We start from the raw sequence: 17,645 nt of genomic DNA on the forward strand, positions 1-17,645 counted from the left end.
GGTACTGGGAGATTGCCTCAGCAAAGAAACTCACAGTCCCTTTTTTGCCACGTTAAAAGCTAAAACAAGCTGGGCCCGTCCCTCCGGGAATTTTTTAGGCCGTAGTTTATTCGATCGTGGTTATAGAAAATCAGTACCTACCTATGTAGTAATGTAGTATGTACCTACCTAATTTGTTTAATATTCAGTTTATTATTATTATTGATTTGATTTTTGAATTTACTTTCATGTAATGATTTAAAATCAAGACTAGATCCCGTTCTCCCTTTATTTCTTTTACTTAATGTTTCCTAATAACTACCAATATAATGTTTGTCACCCATCCATTTATTGGCCTTGCTCGGCGTAGCTTAACATAGGTGACGCTAAAACCGGTCTTAAATTATTATCGACTGAAGTGTTATCTAAAACTTTCTCGCTTTGAGTTCATAGGTCGTCGCGACAAATTTCAAGATTATTGCTCATTTGTGTGAGAAAATGTGAAAAACATCCCCCAAAAACACGTTTTTTTTGGTTTTCTGGAAAAAATTTGCACCACCACTTTCGTGTTCCTGGTAAAAAGACCTTTAATTTGATATATAGGTCGACCAGGTCCCCCAAAAACCGGTTTTTTTTTGGTTTTCTGGAAAAAATTTGCACCACCACTTTCGTGTTCCTGGTAAAAAGACCTTTAATTTGATATATAGGTCGACCAGGTTTGGATAAGTCCCTTCTACGAGGACAGACAGACAGACTGACAGACGACACCGAAGCGAATACAATAGTCCGTCCACTATACCTTTTATTATTACTATTGTAATTTAATAAAGGAACTGACAGACGACACCGAAGCGAATACAATAATCCGTCCACTATACCTACCTTTTAATATTACTATTGTAATTTAATAAAGGAAGGACGGACTAAAAAATTGAAGCTCTGTTCTTCTGAAGCACAGAAGCTACACCTTTGAGGCTCTGAAGCACAGAAGCTACAACGTTAGATTATTCAGAGAAAAGCTCATGTGGAGATAAAATTCCATGTGCATTCTCGTATTACAAGGACATTGAATTTTTTCCTCAAAACTTTTAGGTGTGAACAGGTTACAAGGATTTCCCAAATGATCATTATAGCTCTGAATATTCTCATGCCTTTGTCGACGCGTTTTCCAAATTACCATTTCCCTCCCTCTCATCCTACGCTATTACCCTTTTAATCTCCTCCCACCCCCAGTTTTTCAGGGAAACCCTTGATATTTCCAAGTTAAATTATTGTTATCATTCCTAGTTTTTAGAAGGAGAAAGCGTGAGGGAGATGAGAGTGAGACAGTGAGAGAGGGGAGGAGAAAGCAAACAATTTTCAAATACCTACGTATTCTGCAAATGTAATAGAAAGTCGTGTGATGTTCACACCAGATTTTTCAACTTCTTTTGACCCGATGGCTTTGTACACAATTGTTACCCAGACCTTTATTACATTTTCAGCCATTTAAAATTGAAAGAAAGGGGAGGGAAGAAAAGAGAAGGGAGCAGAGTTGAGAAAAAATTAATTCACCCCCGTCAGACATAAATTGTAGCCAAACAATTTTTTCCCGGCGGACCTGTGCCAAATTCGTGGAAAAATAATATCTGAATGAAAAATCGTAATGTTGGGAAAAACTTCCTACAGAAACGAGAGCTACATTTTTTACTACCTACCATTATTATTATTATTATCATCATCCTCAACAATTTCGTTTTAATTTTTTTCTATTGCTCTTTTATAGAGAAAAGGCACATGCTTGTGCCAGCTTTTTTTTAGCATCCGAAGGTGCATTTCCGTCTATTTCTGAGGCACAGTAGGTATCTTGAAGCCTCAAATTGCCTCCAAATATTTTAATTAAGAGAGACTTTATTCAAGATGTTTCTTGAGCAGGCCCCAGTACCTAACTACATTTCTTTCTATTACTTGTAATAGCAAAGAGCCTCGGCCCTACGGGACAGGAAATTACAAGATTATTCGATTACAAGGGGTACGAAAAACTCAAGTTTTCGAACCACGCTGTAAGAATTCATTTACAAAATCTCCCACTCCCCTTTCATAAACATCACTCTCAATAAGTACAGAGGAGTAATACCTATGCATAGTAATATAGTAAGCCTGGTACATGATGCTCTAAATCCGTAATCATTCTCGTAAAAGTAACAGGAAAGAGTGGAATTAAAAACTTAATTAAAATGGATAGCGAGGGAAGCGTTCATATCAAATTGAAAATTATAAGCTTTTCAATTTGGAAAGCTTTCCTCATGCCCGGTGCAGACCTATAATCTCTTTCTGCACATCATTCTTAGTTCACCTCTTGTATGGTGTTTTCTTATCTCAAGATTATACTCGAGTACACTTTCCATCTTACTGCTAAGGTGAGGGACAAGATTTTTTAGTCACCATATTCAAGGTCCACCCCCCCCCTTAAATTATAAGGATTCCAAAAACTCAAGATGGACATAAAATTAGTACATTAGGTAGGAGCATGAAATTATAAGAGATGGTTTTTCTGTCCCGAAAAACACCTCACTTCACTGGACGATATTGCATAGGTAGCAATAAATTTGTATGAACGCCTGAAAACAGCATTAGTTATGCAATGTGCTTCACACAATGAATAGCTTGTTCGGTCAAACCTAAATTAATTCTCGCTTTCCTAAATAACTCGTGAACCAATTTTGTTATCCTTTCGCCTGTTATCGCCAACGATATTGAATTATTGATACAATATTCTGAAAGAATCTCACTGAATAAGGATTAGGATAAGATGAATCACTCATCACGACAGGAAAGTCTAGTAAGGACCAAATAACATCCAGGAAGGTGTTGTGTTTTTAAGAGGAAGTTGTACAATGTGCACACACACGCGAGCGAGGGAGAGAGAAAATAGGGGGAGGAGAGAATGGAGCAGATAATGAAAATGATAAGACTAATTGACCCTCAAGGTAAAGTGGTTCTCTCCACCAATGGGAGACCATCCTTAATCTTCCTACCTATTTCTTAGCTCTTGTTAAGTTTACTGTGAAACTCTTGGTGTAGGTAATAACATTGTATTTACGCGCCAGCGTACAACTGATTCCACAACAAAGTACTTGATACTATCTTCAGAGAGTTATGTTGTTTTCTTTTTCTTAAATCCCCAACTCAGCCCTTATCAAGCGAGCATATTTTCTCCATCATCATCATCTTAATGAGGCAGTTTAAACTGAGATTCCCTTTTTTTCAAATGCTTATTTCCTAGCTAGAAGAACGTCTAACAATATAACGAGAGAACATTTCCATTTCTTCTTTTCCAATTTAAGAGGCGTGATTTGTAATGTTGCGGCACATTTTACTATCGATTTTAGGTTGTTCCAGGAATAGTGTAGGTTTTTTCTTATTTATAATGAACTCGAAGAAATTGTCATTATTTCAAGATGAATATTCATTTTTTACATTAGGTAAGTTTAATAAAAATGCAAATTTCTTCTTCAACCTATCTAGCAGACCACACGAAGCAACATTGCCACCTTTACAGACTCAATTCTTATTCAAAACTCACACCGTTCGCCTTGTTGTCAAGTAACCTCCCTCTCACAAGTACAGAAAAACGAGGAGAAGGGGAGGAAAATAAGTAGAAGGAGGAGAAGGGGAAAGAAAAGGAGAACGAGAAGGAGGAAAAGGAGAAGAACTAGCAGGATTAGGGGAAATAGGAGGAGAACAAGAAAGTTGAGGGCTGGAGGGGGAGAGAGGATGCTCGTCTGATATTTTTATCTTTTTGGCAAAGGCAAAGCAAGCTTGTGTCACAGCTGGTGTCGAACAGTCAATAGGGAGAACTTTTTATGGGGCCTTTGGGAGGTGGGAAATGTGCCACATTACCGTTCACATGCCACACGAAGCAACATTATCCCCTTTACAGACTCAATTCTTATTCAAAACTCACACCGTTCGCCTTGTTGTCAAGGAACCTCTCTCTCACAAGTACAGAAAAACGAGGAGAAGGTGAGGAAAATAAGTAGAAGGAGGAGAAGGGGAAAGAAAAGGAGAAGGAGAAGGATGAAAAGGAGAAGAACCAGCAGGATTAGGGGAAATAGGAGGAGAACAAGAAAGTTGAGGGCTGAAGGGGGAGAGAGGATGCTGGTCTGATATTTTTATCTTTTTGGCAAAGGCAAAGCAAGCTCGTGTCACAGCTGGTGTCGAACAGTCAATAGGGAGAACTTTTTATGGGGCCTTTGGGAGGTGGGAAATGTGCCACATTACCGTTCACATGCCAGGTTCCACTTGGGGTCGAAGTGGACCACACCCAAGACAGGGCGTGCACAGGGCAGTTCGTCCCAAAAGGAACGGTTATTTGAACTTTAAAACACACGATATAAATCCGTTTTCCTCCATTTAGAAAAAAAAGGTAAATGGGACTTGTGTGGTTTTACCTATCCCCTTTCCCCTCACTTTCATCTGCTTTCCCCCATCATTTTCAAAGAGAGTCCCCTAACAAGTTCTAAAACCTCCAGAGGGGGAGGGAAGGAGGGGGAGGAAAAAGGTTTGTACATCGGTATGCGAGTCCCGCTTTCACAAACGAAAATAGGATATTAAAATTGGCAACGCAAAAAATTTGAAGGAGGAGGAAAAAAAATCAGGTTTCAAAAGGGAAAAGGAAAATTAAGGATGGGTGACAGAGGAGTGAGGGATTTATCCCCCTAAATACGAGGACAAAATGCCTCCAATGGAATGGAAATTATTCGGAGTAAGCGGAGAAAGGAAGGGGGGATTTCCCCTAAGAGGGATGACCCAAATAATTCCCATCTAGGGAGTTTTTTTTTTAATACAAGGGAAGGAGGGGGATCAATTTGTAAAAGTAGGTAAGGTAAGGTAAGGTAAATAGCAAGATAAGGGATACCTATACTCTTTTCAAGGAATTACTATCCCAGTAGATACGCAATAGCCTAATGTAATGTAATGTAGCTTTATTTATTTTTTTTTATATAAATTTATACATAGATAGATAGGTACAATGGAAAAATTTAATGTTTAAAATAAAATTGGCAAAGTACATACATTAATAGGTTAATAACGAATCCTTCTATTTTCATTATTTTAATTTCTTGAATTCTGGAACTCTTTTTCCTTGAAAAGCTACAAATGTCAATTACTCAATTATAATGTGCAACAAGTTTGTGTTCGTTGAAGGTAGGTATGTAGCTTATTAAAAGATGGTTTTCATATGATTCTATCCAATTTTATTATATCACAGGAAAAATGTACACAAACATATGTCCCTATAAACTTTAAATCGTCTATAAAATTGAATAATAAAGATATTTTGATTTGAAAATTAAAGTTAAGAACAAAGGATTCGATACCAAATGTAATAACAAAAAGAGAAAAAACTGAGAGATGTTAAAGAAACAAGTTGATAAAGTAATAATATCAAGTTGCTTACAAGTTAGGCAATATTACGTTAAAAGTAAAAGTGTCGTGTTAATGTAATAATAAAATTAATAAAAACAAGCTGGGTCCGTCCCTCCGGGAATTTTTTAGGCCGTAGCTTATTCTATCGTGGTTAAAGAAAATTAGTACCTATGTACCTACCTAATTTGTTTAATATTCAGTTTATTATTATTACTGATTTGATTTTAATTTCATGTAATGATTTAAAATTGAAATCGAGACTAGAGCCCGTTCTCCCTTTATTCCTTTAAGTCACCCATCTATTTATTGGCCTTGCACTTTTTTTCTCTCTCTGTAAAACAAAGATCTTTGAACTCTTAGTGACATAGTTCAACGTATTCTATTTACTCATCTCATTTCTCTCAAGACACAAGAGGTGAAACACCTTTCCTGTTCAATTTTAACGAGCAATGAAAGAAATTCGTGTTTCAAATCACAGAAAAAAAACCTATAAGAAGGGTGCTTTGTATTTGGCGAAGTATTAATTGTGCTAACTGGTACATCATGTAATTGGATCTCGGTCACAGTAACAAATAGTCACCAATGATATGACCGTAGGGTATACTAAAGGGGAGGACGAATAAGAAGGGGAGAGGGAGAGAGAGAGGAGGGAACACGTAGGAAAAGGGAGAAGGAGAAGTAAAAACAACAAAAACCAAGTCTTTGCACTTGACATTTGTCTATTACTCTATTCTGTAGGATTATCTTTCGATTTCCGGCATCCGGGTCAAACAATTTTTTGAGGGAAAAGTCCAAGCAAATAAATATTGATGGAAATCTGCTATGCTAGCTTAATCGTTTTTTCTTCTTCTTTCTAACCAAAGGCGACGGTAAATAATAAATCACGCCAGATTATCGACAGGACGGATAACGAATAGCCTGAATGCCTCACAAGTCAATTTTTGTATGGGCACTTATCGTTCAGGATATGAAAAAAAAAGGAAAATCGGGAAAAATTTCTCGAAAAAGAAGATAAAGTTCTCAAGGTATAAGCCAACCTAGCGGCGATGACAGATGAAACGAATTTATTGTCTTGAACTCGAAGTTCAAGATTGAAGAAAACAGAAGGAGGGGGATATAATCTGGAATACTTGGGAAAGGTAGGAACAGAAAGCGTACCTAATGCATATGTAAATAAGAAAATGGAAGAGAAGAAAATGGGAAGAAAAACATACTAAAGATAAAAGATGGGGTAGGTCAGTTTCAAATGTGTGCTTACTACTTCACAGGTGCATTATAATTTCAATTAACTTTAGTGACTTTAATTTCAATTGGCTGGGAGGTAAAGTTTATATGACAGGAAACTATATTTCTATCTTCAGATTAGAAGTAGGATTGACAGCCTAAAGCTCCCAAAGGAAATTGTATGCTTTTTGAATGAGTGTCGAACAAATTAAAACTGCACTATTCAATTTGACCTCACGTCAATAAGTAACTTAAACAAATAAAATCTAAATATTAGACATGAACAAACAATTAATTATTTCACTTTGATTCAGAAAAAAGTTATAAAAGGGAAACTTTGAAAACAAACCAAACTTAAAATGAAAACTCGAAAAATTTAATCCTCAGCTAGTCTTCGTATTTCACGCTCTATTATTTATTACCCGTTGTAAAAACGAAATGAAGGTAAAAAAACTGAAAAGGGAAAATAGATACGAGGGAAACGTTGACGCGGAAACACGGAGGGAAAAATCACTTATTTCAAAAAATATTCACACTTCCACTAGAACTCGACGCGAGAGTAAATGGACACGAGAATGTTCGGCAATTTAATTGCACAAATGGAAAAAACTCACATCAACACAATTGACAACAGACTTTGAGAAATGTTTCACATGGATTTTTCTCCGAATTTTTTCAGCAACGTGAAGAACACGGTAGAGGAGAAACAACTGAATTGCTCTCTCTCTCCAGTCGCATGAGATGGGGAGAAAATTTCTCCGTGCAGCGGCGATGTTGTGCCCTGTGCTAGTTCTATGTTATTATGTTATTTTTTTCATATTGTATATTTATTTATTTAATTTTATTTTATTGCTCATTTTCCTTTTTTTTATTCATAGTGCAAATGCTATCATTTATTTATTATTCTTATTTACCTAGGGGTTTCGTGTTTCTATTAAGAATTTATTACACAACAAGTTCGAGGTGTGTTTTATGGCTTTTCTTTGAAAAAGTTTATAGAACAAACAGATAAAAATACACAAGAAATAAACTCAGTTTGCACTATACTTGGGTTAATATTATAAAGTGCTTTATTCTTATTCAAATAATTAATTACTTTGAACTTTTCCAACCCATCATCCCCCTCCTAATCTTTTTTTTTTTTTTTTTTTTTTTTTTTTTTATGTTTCCATAAAATAAACTATTGATGGCGTATTTTGCCAGCATAGACCAAATGGCTATTAGCAATGATAATAATAAATAAGGATCTGCCAAATTTGGAAATAAAAGCAATAATTTTCCTATTGGGAGAGAGATGTATCACCAGACCAAATTGGAGGGGGCTTTCCCAATACAAGGCAGTAAATTGTGAGAGCGGACAGGATTCCTTCGTTTCGCAATTTTACTTTGTTTTAATCATCGATTAAATTCGGCATCAAGGGATACGACTAAGGCCAAGGATGTTATTTATGTACTTTCTTATGTAAAGAAGAACTTCTGTTAGTGACAGTTGAAACATGTCAAACTAATACACGAAGTTGTATAGAAAGATAGACCTATTTGTGAGACGGATATTAGTAAGAACCCTATTTCAGAAACAATTTGTAAGATATTATATGACTGACAATCTAAAGGGGCTTATAAAAAAGAGGAATAGAGAAATTTACACGTTAAAACGATAACTGTGGCAGATTTTCGTGATGTCAAAATACTCGTGGTAACTTTCTTTTTACGAAAACAGAAGGAGCTGAGTTAAGAAACCTAACACATCAAACAGTCTTGGTTTCATGTAAGCACGTTAAGGGAACAAGGATTTTGTTTACAAAATTTTAAATTTTGCATTACATTCTCAGAATTTACAAGAGTTCAGTGAACTCTAGAATTCTAGAACTCACCCAGAGAAGGATCACCTGAGGGAATGAGGGATCTATGTAGGTCCAAATATTGCAATGTCCAAAGGCAGTGGCCAAACTTTATGAAAATTGGACTAACTTTTGGTGAAACAAACAAGACAGACATACAAAGATTACAAACGAAATTCAAAATCTTCGAGTTAAAAGTTCAAATTCACCTTGTTAATTATTTGCTTTTTGAGGGAAAGGAAAAGGTTTGATTTGATTGATTCAAGTTATTTTCATTTCTACTTACCACTTCTGAGAAAAACAAAAGAGACTTGTGGAGATACTTTACAGGAACTTACCTGAAAAATTTGAAACAAAAGCAAAAATCATTGGAATCGTATTTTAATCATAAAATAAATGTACCTAAATCGGGGGAGATCAATATTTTTAATGCCTTTGTATAAAGAACGTACGAGTAAGTAAGGTAGGAAGGTACATTATGCCTGGTGCTTACTTATAATTTATACAAGATTAATTCTACAAACAAAGGTTTATTGAATTATTACACAAAAACATTCTTTAGGCCCAAAAAAGGGTTTGAAAGCCTCCTCAGAATCTGGGCCATGAGCCTATAGGTACTTTCTTTGAAATAATGTCACGTCCCAAGCGTGTGCTTTATTAGGGTACAATATTTTGAGACAGCCAATTTTTCAACCAACAAAGCCTCTAATATTTCATTTCATGTCGTTTTCCTGATACCAAAATAAGAGCTCATTCAGGTATTTTTTCTACATTAAAATAGACAATCCTTTGCTCCTGGCTCCTGCCCATGTTTGGAAGCAAATGAAATTTTATAATCCATAGTTTTCCACTCTAAACGGCAGCATACAAATAGGGTAATATGACACTCATTATCGTACAAAAACCTACGGATAGCATAAAAAAACATGAATGAAGAATAATATGTACCATGATATAGGTATACATACATAGGACAGGGAACAGGGAACATACACATATTCACGGTACATACAGACATATTGCAAAAATTGCATTATTTTTCCCCCGTGAACCTAGCAATATGAGGGTATTGTTATTAAATTATTAACCCTTCCTGGCCGAACTCCAAAATCAGGATCGATTGTGTTGCGAATTTTGGGGCGAATGTAAATTCCCCCGATTTCATGTAAATTCCCCCGATTTCAAAATTACTTCCTGTAGGGTCATATGTAAATTCCCCCGATTAATGTGTGCTTACTACTTCACAGGTGCATTATAATTTCAATTAACTTTAGTGACTTTAATTTCAATTGGCTGGGAGGTAAATGTTTATATGACAGGAAACTATATTTCTATCTTCAGATTAGAAGTAGGATTGACAGCCTAAGCTCCCAAGGAAATTGTATTGCTTTTGAATGAGTGTCGAACAAATTAAAACTGCACTATTCAATTTGACCTCACGTCAATAAGTTAACTTAAACAAATAAAATCTAAATATTAGACATGAACAAACAAATTAATTATTTCACTTTTGATTCAAAAAAAGTTATAAAAGGGAAACTTTGAAAACAAACAAACTAAAATGAAAACTCGAAAATTTAATCCTCAGCTAGTCTTCGTATTTCACGCTTATTATTATTACCCGTTGTAAAAACGAAATGAAGGTAAAAAAACTGAAAAGGGGAAAATAGATACGAGGGAAACGTTGACGCGAAACACGGAGGGAAAAATCAACTTATTTCAAAAATATTCACACTTCCACTAGAACTCGACGCGAGAGTTAAATGACACGAGAATGTTCGGCAATTTAATTTGCACAAATGGAAAAACTCACATCAACACAATTGACAACAAGACTTTGAGAAATGTTTTCACATGGATTTTTCTCCGAATTTTTTCAGCAACGTGAAGAACACGTTAGAGGAGAAACAACTGAATTGCTCTCTCTCTCCAGTGCATGAGATGGGGAGAAAATTTCTCCGTTCTGGAGCGCATGTTGTGCCCTGTGCTAGTTCTTATATTATTTATTTTCTATTATTATTTATTTATTTAATTTTATTTTATTGCTCATTTTCCTTTTTTTTATTCATAGTGCAAATGCTATCATTTATTTATTATTCTTATTTACCTAGGGTTTCGTGTTCTATTAAGAATTATTACACAAAGTTCGAGGTGTGTTTTATGGCTTTTCTTTGAAAAAGTTTATAGAACAAACAGATAAAAATACACAAGAAATAAACTCAGTTGCACTATACTTGGGTTAATATTATAAAGTGCTTTATTCTTATTCAAATAATTAATTACTTTGAACTTTCAGTAAACCAAGTGTTGCGGCTCGAATAATTCTCAACCTATCATCCCTCTCCTAATCTTCATTTTTTTTTTTTTTTTTTTTTTTTTTTTTTTCAAAAAAAAAAAATTTTTTGGGGAAAATTCGCGAACTAATAGGTAATTAAACATGAAATGTCCAAATCATTGTTCATCACACATTTTCCTCTTTCTATCTTCAAGTATCGGGGGAATTTACATAGTACACATTTCGGGGGAGTTTACCATTTGAGACTCAGGTAGTCGATTTCATTTTCGGGGGAATTTACATCCGGAAATGAGGACCCTTTAAAAAATCGGGGGAATTTACATACAGCCGAATTTTGGCATCTCCACTGATTTTAGTTAACAGGTAAATAATAATATAATTTATAGCTTTTCGGGGGAATTTACATACAGCCGAATTTTGGCATCTCCACTGATTTTAGTTAACAGGTAAATAATAATATAATTTATAGCTTTCTTTTTTCTCCTCTCTCTCTAGTCGACCAGTCTCTTTTTCTCTCTCTCTCTCATGGCTTTCCATTTCTATGAGAAAGTACAAAATTGTATTAGCATAGAGTGGCACCGATAGGTAGTGAGAGCACATTATATTCAGTGGAGATGCCAAAACTCCTGCTCGAGTTATTTGAAAAGAAAAGAAAAAAAAATACCCGCCACCTAAAAGGGTTAATAGCGAAAACATCATAATTTATAATTAGCCAAGTTTTTCCAGGGAACATGGGAACAACATTAGAACATTTATATGTTTGAAAAAGACTGGGAAGGAAAGGGGAGAAGTACAGCCAGGAAAGGAGAGGGAGTTTTTTTTTACATGTTGAAGTAAGAGATGAATAGAGACTATGGAGAAGATTGTAAGGGGTAGGAAAATGAGGTAATGAGAAACTCAGGGTTTGACTTGTAATAATAAAAAATAATATTTATATGACTATGAGAGGGGGGGAGAAATAGAAGAATAGAGAAGACAAGATGTCAAGGAGAGAGAGAGAGAAAGAGGAGGGAGAAAGGGAGAGAGCAATCAAACCCGTCTGACATCAGTCATAATAAGACGTACTGAGTACTGAGGCTCTAGCGCAAGTCTACGAAAGCCACGTAACAAAAGACTGATGGAACCATTAGGGCGCTAAAAATTCACGTTTAAATGCAAAGAAGGGATAAACGAATGCCATTAAAAGCCTAATTAAATTATTCTAACTGAAATGAAAGCGTACAATTAAAACAGGCTCCTTCTATTCTGAGTCATTTATTTTAAGAAATGAAAATGACTGACATAGGCGCAAAAGACAATAATAGGGTATGTACAGTTTAAAACTTCCTACTGGGTCAAGGGGCGAGTTGCATTCGATCTTTTATCTCCTCTTTCTCCCTTCAGTACTTATTTTCCTCCCTTAACCCGATTGTTCCTCTTCACCTTGTTTTCCAACAGGAGCAAACTAAGCAATTAAGAGGGGAAATGTGGGAAATTTGGAATCGTATCTCTTCGGTTACCTAATTGTTGTTGTTGGTCGAACATAATACGTATATGTCTGTTTCTTATGATTCGACTCAGTAAACCTAATCAAAGTACAAAAATTGCCAAGCCCCTCGCCAAGCCCCACAAAGACTAAAGTCTTGCCTTCCTGTGAATTCAGCCCGGCTTCCAACAGAGTTCCGGCCTTTTTCCCCCTTTTCATAATGAATACAATTAAAAGTTGAAAAGTAAAATGTGCATTAGAGAGAACAAAGAAGAGCTCAAGACTGTGAAAGCTGTCTAAAAACTTTTTCCGACCCCCTGCTGAATGATTAGCCGAAGTCTATTCAGCATTCTCTATTTCGTCAGCAGTCAGCATGACCTCGCCTTCGTCTGGGGAATGAATGTGATAATGGATTAATTCACTCTTTGATGGAATCATGAAAGAACGGGTGTGCATCCTATCTGACTTAAGGGGGTCGCTTTTGTACTTACCACTTCGTAGATTCGTAGAAGCTTAAAACATCCTTTAGGGCTGTTTGCCCTTACACCTAAGCCAGATTTGTCTGGATTCGGTTTTTTGACCCTGATGGAAATCAAAACTTAGACCTTCAACAACAAAAGTTACTTACCACGGGGATCAACTAATCTAACTTTTCCTTTTAATCTAAGCTCTAAGTACATAAAAAAGAACAAAGACTTTTTCTTCATGGAAAACTCCTCAGCAACAAAGTTTAATCACACGCGCTCTCAACAAGGAGTGCGAGGAGTGCCATACGTTAGCGAGAGGAATGTCATTTGCCATACGTTCCTAGAAGTACATCAGGTACACAACACTATCTGTTTCCGCACGATTGAATTTCCATTCCGCACCATTTGGAGTGATTAACACCCTGTGCGAGACAGTTGAAAATGTTGAAAAAAAAAAGTTTCGTGTAAAATGTGTGTTGGACATGTTATGAGTATGTAACATTGTAACAGCCCCTCTACTTAATGGCCGCATGTTAGTCCTGTGAGAGTTTGTACAATGGGAGCTTTGTTTAAAATTGCCTGTAGCGTACCGTTTATAATTTGATCTTTGAAACATGCAAGACTGGATTGTTCCAAGTAAAAACCAGATTAGCGCGGTTTATGGTGTCAAGTGTCATGATTCAAACCTATACCTCCCCGCGATATTTTCTGAAATTCTGAATGACAACGGGCCAACGGGGTATTTTCAAAAAACTTGCTATGTTTGAGTGAAAATAGTCAAGCCAGCTTGTCGACAACGTTTCGTACTAAGCATATTGTTGGAGTTTACATTGATTTTTCAGTCCAGCGTTCATTTGCTATACGATACTGTAAATGGAACAAGTTTAACAATGCAATTCCAAGTCCAATAGCCGGGGGAAGTAAGAGAAGAGTGGAGAGAAGGGAAAACGGAAAATAAGAAATGTAAACAAAGAAAACAAATTAAGAGAATTATGTAATAAAAGAAAAAACAATGTTCATCAGTTGAAAAAGAAAAAAAAGAAGAAGTTCGAACATACCTATACAGTGTGGTTCCCGAGACTTTTGCAGAAGTTCATGATACTGGCACGATTCACTTGTTTAGGAGTTTAAATGTCAAAGTTTCAAAACTACCCGGTATATGGATAAGTATAGAAAACAAACTGTACAACAAAGATTTGCTGGATATTATCTAGAAATCAATGCAAAATGTTCACTTTAAGGCAGGACGTAGAGGGTGGAACAGTTGAAGACAAGAGACAATGTTTGAACAAGCCAGTTTTAGTAAGTCTGCCTCAGCATCACCAGTTTTGATTAATTGTTTTCTATTTGATTTCGAGGATAGAATTCCCTTGTCCTTTACAAAACTTGAAAACATTGACTTTAGTTTCTATTTTAAATCTTACAGAAGAGGTACCCTATGACAAAAGAGAAATGGATAGGAAAAGGAAAGAATGAAAAATGTACCCACTGTCAATTTTTCCAGCAAGGAGAGAAGAAAAGTAGAAGCAGTGTAACAAAGGTATCTCTCTCTCCACAGCAACACATAGAAGATACTTTAGTCAGCACATAAATTAAACAACCATATAAAATATCAGAATAATATCTACACAAAGACAGAAACACCACTATGTGTCGAATCTGAAAAAGGAACATTTTCTAAAGAAACCACGCAAGACATTTATAAAATTTAGGTACTTAGTATTAACTATCTTCTTACACATTTCATATCAGTTTGTATTGTCTTGATAATACTACCGTGACTTTACTAAATCTAAGATTCATCCCAAAAGATCATTTTATAATTCCAGAGGTTCTCCAGAGTTAGAATATATAATGTGACATATTAAGCTTCCGTAAACTGACAATGCTGAGATAGTACATTAATAAAAGCGACACAGCTATCCTAGATGTCATAAATCAGAAAGCTCGTATCATCAGAAAAGACATGCCTTACTTTTATATTATTTTGAAGTCATAAAAACAGTGTTTTCAGACCTCAAATGTTTTATCGGTTAATAAAATATGGGCCGATAAAAATAAAATCATAAAGAACTATTTCTATATGAATATTGGGTTCAAGAAACCTAAATGGGGAGAACCATTTAACATTCGTATGTGGCGTCAAATTTCAGATTGATAAATCCATGTAAATATGGTAAGTAAAGCGGAGACACCATTTGGCGGAATTTTATTTCCAACATGTCTGTAAGTCAGTAGTCATTAGGATTCAGGAACGATGAATGGCATTTAGATGAGTGATGAAATTCAGTTGAAAACTGAGTTCGTGATGCTGAAACGATAATATTTTCTCGCATTAAGATAAACGATAAAAGAAAAATATTTTTCTCTCTCCCCCAATAAGATCAGGATATGTTGGAGCAAAAACCATTAGCATGACTAACTTTTGCAAGTTTGGCCAAAAGTTCCTTCAATAGCTACAAGCTAAAACAAAGTACCTTTTGTGCATAAATTGTAGGAAAATGCAAGCCATAGCGAAACTATTTTCTCTGGTACCTGATGACGTCGAGAAAAAATTTCAAGCACGGATATAACACTTCACCAAAGCTCTTTTTGATCTCTTCTCATTTTGAGGAAACTTGTAAGAATGTTCAAAACGTTCTCTCTATGCTCTCCACGCCTGCACTAACTTTATTCAAATAGCTTGCTCTAAACTCTAAACACTTGAAAAGTTAAATTCGATACGAGGGGAATTTACATATTTTAAGATACAGTCTTAAATTAAGCTTTGACACTTCAAATGCCTTTTTCCGTTCTAATCTGGTCGTCTCCATGGTCTGCTTTCAGAAGGTCTATTTATCTTTTCCGTCTGTCTAGAGTTTTAGGCTGGGATACCACACTTTACACTTTTTATTGAAACTTCATTCAAAGTGAAATACTTCAAACTAGTAGTCACTTCCTTTGTCCTTGATGCTTAAATATGTACCTATCTCCTTTGAATATTCGGTAGTAATGAATTTTCCAAGGGCATGTTTGTCTTTGAACCAAACCAGAGCGAGAAATCTTGTATTTACTTTAAGTTTTCTATTTCTCTCACATCTAGTTATTTACATAGTAACATTTCATTAATCCAGTCTGTAAAATCTGGGAAGTATGGGATAATAACAACATTAACAACTCTCACAATAGCTACAAATATTAGACACCTGAAATTATATCTTCAGAAGTTCATATCTTTTTAGGAATCTTGAGACAGCAAAGTTTCTCAATTAAAAACGGCCCGGGAAAACATACTGAATTTAATTCATCGTTACTTGATAAAATTAGTAAATAATTATCCGAATTTCACTGCAAAGAATTTTCAAAAGGCACTAAAAACGTCAGAGACAAGAGCACGGATTTCTCCGGCGCCGATTCCATCTACATTTTCAACTTCAGGATAGAAAACACTTCAGAGGAAAAGGAGAAAAAAAGGCTTTTGAAAATAAAATTCTTTTATATCTATTTCCCGACATGTGGGTATGGGTTTCACATTTCTGTTCTATTCTTCTACCGTTTTCCTCTTTTTCTGACTATTGGCATATAATTATTTTTATAAAATCACACTTAGTGATGGCCTTTTCTTTTGTCCCTCAAGCTTTTCAATTCTACTTCCTTGTATCAAAGGTGATTAGATGGAAGTGATAAGCTACAACAATGGAATAATACCAATGTAAAGTCCAGATTGAAATCAGCACATTATGTGAGAGCTGAAAAGAATAGTAATAAACAAAAAATACAAACGTACCTAAGTCCTATACCTATAATTTAAAGCAGTTAGTTCTCTGAAATTTCGAAAGAACAAGGCTTTCGTTTCTGTTCCAACTAAAATAGGCCAATCTTAGTGTTATTCTCTTAATTTATTGCACTAATAACGACTATTTCCGTGCTTTGTGTTTACTTTACGATACACATTTATATTGTACACAACTCCCTTCCCACGGCACAAGGTGTATTCAATTATTTTTCCCACATTTTCCCTTGGTGTTTCCTTTTCAGAGCTTTCCATTTCATTTTTTTGGTTCAACTCCAAGTTCGCTCTCTATGTTATGCAATTAGTAGCAAAAACAAAACCCCCTACACTAGTTGAGTGCGCTGCTATTATTTTTGTGCAAGCCATTTCCAAGTACAGAACATTATTGTTTCAACTCTCGCTCCTGATTTATTATAGAGCCAAGCTACAGATACAAAAGATCGAGAAGCGAGTGTAGAACTCAATAAGGTTTCGTACTAAATCCCGCCTCACCCGGGAATAAACCGAAAGCTACTACGTGATAGGTCCCATCAGATAGGACAATCCTGATAATGATAAGCGATGACAGGTGTCCGTCCCGAGGTAGAATTAATACATGTTTGAAGTATTTGAAATTTTGAATAGATGGGGTGTTATGGGATGCCAAACCTTTTTTGTTTGTCTTCATTCTTACAGCAATTTTTGAAATCCTGATACCTACATATGTACATAAATCATAATGATATGTATTTGGACGAAAAAAAAAATCATATCATTGATACTTTTGAAGAGAAACGTTCATACTACATTGATAAGGGATTACTAACGAGGTGACATTGCATAAATTGGATTCAGAGAAGCCACATTTTCTAAAACTTTCATTGTTAAACACCTTTTTTATGATTTCAATTATTTTCGAGTTTTCTATTGGAGAAATGATTTATGTTTGTTTTTCTATGACACCTAAACTTAGAGGTAAAGGGTGGCCGAAAAGTTCAACACATTTATCACGGATATTTGGCAAAGTCTACAGGACAAGGAGTTTTTTTTTTTTTTTTTTTTTTTTTTTCTCAAACAGGTACTTGAGGTTCGGTTTCTTCTTCTTCAGCTTCTTCTTCGGTTTGCGTCTGCTGCTTATTCATCTTCTCCTCCTCCTCCTCCTCCTCCTTCATCTTATTGAATTCCCAATGTAGGGGTAGGGACGTATAAT

At 35.5% G+C, this 17,645-nt stretch overlaps 1 protein-coding gene across 2 annotated transcripts in view; it reads right to left on the minus strand.

Moving 5' to 3' along the window:
• The window catches only part of LOC113469879 (disks large 1 tumor suppressor protein-like), a 104,085-nt gene that overhangs the window by 63,287 nt on the left and 23,153 nt on the right, over window positions 1–17,645 (minus strand). The window contains exon 2 of one of the 2 annotated variants that reach the window (XR_003393166.1): window positions 8,671–8,794. The exons of the other annotated variant lie outside the window; for it this stretch is intronic. The gene's annotated coding sequence lies outside the window, so the exon portion shown is untranslated. Of the gene's footprint in view, window positions 1–8,670; window positions 8,795–17,645 lie in introns of those variants that run through there. 2 annotated transcript variants of the gene reach the window in all.

The sequence above is a fragment of the Diaphorina citri genome, unplaced genomic scaffold, assembly GCF_000475195.1.
Source record: "Diaphorina citri unplaced genomic scaffold, Diaci psyllid genome assembly version 1.1 scaffold48, whole genome shotgun sequence".
Taxonomy (NCBI): Eukaryota; Metazoa; Arthropoda; class Insecta; order Hemiptera; family Psyllidae; genus Diaphorina; species Diaphorina citri.